We start from the raw sequence: 5,205 nt of genomic DNA on the forward strand, positions 1-5,205 counted from the left end.
TTAAAAGATTATAGGCGTTGACTGTTTAATAGATAAACCAAATTAACTCTAGTTTTTCACTGAACTTGGGTAAAATGTCGAAAGAAATTTTTAGGAAATCTTTATTTCCAGGTTAAAATCAGTTGTCAGTTTTAAAAAAACAAATATATTTCGCTAAAGTAAGCATCTTCAGTGTCTACAGAGAGCAATAAAAGGGATTAAAATTAGAAAAAGCCAACAGTTCATTTGCAAACATGATCTTTTCTCAACTGAAAGCCTAGCAGACTAAACTGACTGTAAACACGCAGTGATAGATAAGAAACGCAAGAAAGATAAAAACAGTAAAACGTAAGAGGCGAAGAAAAAAAACACACGTCACTTACACCTCGGTAAAACCATTTTTTAATGTTAATTTTTGCATCGATTTTATTAAGCCACCTGTCTTCGGCTATATCCAGGTCCGCAGTACGTGGTTGTTCGACAAACACAACACAGTAACAACTTTCAATTGGTGGTTTCTTTTCAAACTCGTTGGGGTGTCGGTCTTTAAAGTGATGCAAAAGCGCCGCGTCATCATTACGCTGCGAAGTGTCGAACTTCGCCCAAATGGCACGGTGACCCGACCACCGAGTGGCAAACCGATTTTTAGTTTGGCCTAGATATTGTTCTTGGCATAGGTGGCAAGTGGCGACATAAATGCCATAACTCCTACATGTGAGATGTTGGGAGATCTTAAAACTGCGATTTGAGGTTTGCAGAAATGTGCTTTGTTTAACCATGTCGGTTTTGTAGCTACCATGGTTGCCACATAGGGCACAATGCCCGCAGGGATAGCATCCTGATGGAGCGCAATGATGCAGTCGCCCTAAAGCAAGTTTCCTTGGGCGTAAAAAGAATTCTTGTAGGAAGGGTGGTCTTTTATAAGTCATCATACAGTTTGGTTTAAGTGCATTTTCTTTATCTGTGAGGCGCAGTAGCGCTGGGAATCCCGTGGCCCAAACGAGTTTCTTGGTCCTCTCTTTGGAATGCCTTGTGTTTTGGTGGCGCTGTTCCTTCCAGGTTTTTGCCTCTTCTACAAGAGCAGCGGTCATTGCTTTACAAAAGCCGGAGCAGTTTGCCTTTAACTTCAACCTTTTCAGGCTGTTGTTATAATCCAAATACAACTGATTGAGGTATCTCAACCGAATCGCTTCAGCTCGTACAATTGAACGAAAAGTAGCAGGCGGATGGTGCGATGACCCATGTAAAAACAGTCGATTATAACTGGTTGGCTTTGTGTAGCTGCACGTAACAAACCGACAGGGTTGTGCTGGTGTTGTTCTGTGAAGCACATCTAAAAATTCTTGTCAACTTCATTGGTGTGTAAAGTGCGTATTGTTAGTTTTAACCCAAATCGCGCAAATCGATTTTTGAGAGCATTGATAATTCGCCTGGCAGAAATTTCACCAATGGAAATAAAAACAATGTCATCAATAAATCTCTTGAAGATTTGCGCTTGAGACAGCACTGGGGCGATTCCAGAAATGATGTGGTGCATCGCTATGTTCGCGATAGCAACTGAGTGGTTGTCGCCAGTTGCTATGCCATTTTTTATTCCATAAAAGCGTTCCTTGAACTGCGTGACCACGTTTGCAACAGTGAAGGCTGTAAGTTGGATGATGATCTGTTTAACCTTACCAGAGTACGTGGAGTGGTTGTTTAGCGCATTTTTTTACGAAGACTTTATGAGGGAATGTTTAATGTTTGGATATAGCGATACTACATCAGCCGCAACAATGTATAGAGGGTTTGCATCTAGCTGTTCTGGTATGCTGTTAATCTTAGCCTCTTCCCAGTCGAGCAAATTGTCGATGTATTGCCTACTGTCTTTACAAAACTCATCTACCAACGTATGGCAAAATTCCTCACTGATCGGTTGAAGAAACGCGGTTACACCTGTGGTTGTAATGTTGCCTGAAGCCTGCACTAGTTTTACAGGTATATCTTCGATCGGTATGTTACCTAGTTGCGTCACTTCCAGCTTATGTGTCTTGAAAAGCGGGTATGCATAGGCGGGTTCCTGAGCAGAAAAGAACTTTGCGATAGAACCTGGTATATGTTTATACTTTCCATCTACAGTTTTCATTCCTATTACGTGCTTGAGCATGGCATCATCTATGGCACCAGCTTGATGGAGACTTGTCACAAATTCTTCGCACATTTTCTTAATATTCTCGAAGTGAGACTTTATGGAGTCCTGATCCAAGTTTAATAGAGGTAATTGTTGTAACTCCCTTTCCATAATGCTGTTGTACGATGCCTCGTTGAGAATTACCACTTTTCCGTCTTTATCTGATTTACACATAACAATTTTATTGTCATGAACTAGTTTTGAAATTTTCCGTAGGCTGCAACGAAGGTCAAAAGAAAAATTGTTTTCGCTTGTGAACATTCGCTTTACCTTTGCTTCTAGCAGACGTACCTTAGCGAATATTGATTCAGTGTATGTTTTAGTTATTTCATCTAAGACTTCAGTTTCCGGCCGCGAAAAACTTGGAATCGCAAGCTTACCAAAGAAGTTGTAGTACGATTTATCACTTTCGTTGTCCGAAAAGACAAAGTCCCACTCCACCCTCCTGACGTGTTTCAATGCTTCGAGCCATTCGGTTGACTCCATCCGTGTGGTCCATCGAAGTGTAGGTACAAAATTTAAACCGTGAGCCAGCATTAACTTGTCTTTGGGTGTCAATTCTGTGTCGGATTTGTTAAGTACTGAAGCTTCCGCTACCTGAATTTTATGCAAATGTGTTGATAGTTTTCGCCTGTTTCTATATCTCTTTCCGTCCCTGGTGTTCCTGGATTGTGCACACTGAAAGGTTTTGAAACTGGCTATTTAAAGTCATTTAATTGAATTGTCAAACACAACATGTAATTTAATCATAACAATGTCACAAATAATTTAATTTTAGGCAAATAGAGCATCATCCCTTACTTTGGCTAAATGAAACACAGATCCAAGCTACTTGACACGCAGAAAAAAGCACAGTAGGCAAACTTTCCCTGATTTCTGTGCATTTTAAGCGCCCGAAATCTGTTAAGCCCAAAAGAAGACAGAAAAAATAAAGCAAATAAACTTTTTGTAGGTCTGTGTGCAACGTTTTTGCCTTTTGAGGACCCTTTTCGATACTGTTATCTAATTGCGGACCCCTTTGAGTTTTAGTTATTTTTGTTGTGCGCGTATTAGCAAGTTATCGCGAAACCCCTGTTAAATGACCACTGGTCTAAACGGACTTAAAGCCCCACATCAATTTTCTGGCTCTCTTACATCTTGACTATACTTGCTTATATTTAGATGTCTCAGACAATCCTCATGTATCACCAAAAAATTACGCACCATTTTTATCAAATACTGCTTACTTATTTTGCAGTTTAGGCAAAATGCTTTAATACAGCTTTGACGTACTTACACATCTGCTTGTTGCGCGTGCCTGTGCTAGCACAAAGCAAGCAATAATGACAAAAGGGTCAACTAGAAAAGTGTATACTCGTTCGGTACATTGAATACAGCGAGATATATTGCTTCAGATGAAAGTTGCAGGTGTTTCCCGCATTACATTTGCAGATGAATATTGAATACTTGACAAACCTTGGGAATTTTGCAAGCTCTAATGAAAATCTGTCATTGCAGTTAGTTTGGCCAATTTCAAGTCAATATGAATGACGCTTGTAATTGGACACGCTGGAAACGAAAATTGTTGCACAGCTGACTGTCATATTGCGAACCCATAAGGTGCCGGCAGACTCACACATTTTTATTTGCAGATTGTTGATTGCATTAATGTTTATTCTGTTTGCAAGCCTGTGCATTGTTTAGAAAACATTATAATGCCGCAAAGAATCTGTATGTTAGGTTTGCAAAATTGTTCAAACATAGTAAAATTTGAGGGTTTGAATATTAAACATAAATTATTTGTTTTACATGTTATGAAATTCTAATGCTTCATACAACGGTTTTAATTACACCAGGGAAAGTAATGTGTAATATGAATAAACTGTTGCTGCCAGACATAATGTATCAACAAATTTGTAGCTCTTTCAGCAGTTTTGATTATAATATGTCGACGTTTCGGTGTCCCATACGAGACACCTTCATCGGGGTATGACATAGATTGAGAACACAAAGTTGTTATTTTTCAACAGGGGCCTTAAAACGCACACAAAACGCGCTGGTAAAAAAGCAGTGCTCACCGATGGTCGAGTGATTACACATAGCTCAATGGTGTAAAAGCGACCGATAAGTTATCGGCACTACACCGTCCGTTATAACGTTCATCGTGTTGGTGTGAAAGTGTATGTTTCACGACTCTAGGAAACCTCGCTTGTAAAAACCGGTTTCCCTCGCTAACACCTTGGCAGCAGAAAAGTTAATGGTGTGATTATGGACAGTAGCATGTTTTGCTAATGCCGATTTTGCTACGTCTCTTTGGTGTTCCTTTAGGCCAGTGGTTCCCAAACTATGCGCCGCGGCAGTGTGCCGCAAGATGTCATTAGGTGTGCCGCAAAAAATATTGAAATTAAAATCAATCGGGGAGAGTAGTAGCACCAGGTGCTTAGACCACTAGGCCAACATGCTCCACGTCTCTGAGATGTTCTACTAGGCTATTTAACTCTGAGAGTGACCCGTATAGCGGCTTTATGACCTCATAGTTAGTGCCTTTGTCAGCATAGTTAGTGCCTTCAAATGTTCGAAGTGTTTTCTAAAATGCGCCTTAAAAGAAAAAAGTTTGGGAACCACTGCTTTAGGCGCTCGTTCAGTGACCTGTCCGGCACTTTGGTGTACAAAGGCTTTGGTTTAACTGTTGGTGGGTCATCAACTGTAGGTACCTGGATGTGCTGGTTTGTTTGTAGACCAAAGACAAGAATATTTTAACCCTGGATATTGAAATGTCGACACCCCTGGTTGGTACACTTTGTTCAAGCGTGTATCACAAACTAAACAGCATTACAAGGTACGTACAGTTCTAAATGTTCTAAAACAGAAAAACTGATGTTCTAAAGCCGATTAGCTATCGGTCCGATATTTATCAACGTTTTATTGCCGTTTTCGCGCCTGTGTCTTTTTTGTGTTCAATCTCGGGGTGTTATAAGAACAGCTGTGTTGGGATGTAGACACCCTGTATATGACGTCGAACTTCGGATCCGGCGCGCCTGACCCATATACAGACACATACAAACCTGATCGGGATT

At 40.4% G+C, this 5,205-nt stretch overlaps 1 pseudogene; it reads right to left on the reverse strand.

The window, feature by feature from the left end:
• Nucleotides 1–238: 238 nt before the first annotated feature.
• LOC145219232 (uncharacterized) lies at nucleotides 239–1,070 on the reverse strand (annotated as a pseudogene).
• Nucleotides 1,071–5,205: the final 4,135 nt, after the last annotated feature.

Source organism: Phallusia mammillata, chromosome 3, assembly GCF_965637545.1.
Source record: "Phallusia mammillata chromosome 3, kaPhaMamm4.hap1.1, whole genome shotgun sequence".
Classification (NCBI taxonomy): domain Eukaryota; kingdom Metazoa; phylum Chordata; class Ascidiacea; order Phlebobranchia; family Ascidiidae; genus Phallusia; species Phallusia mammillata.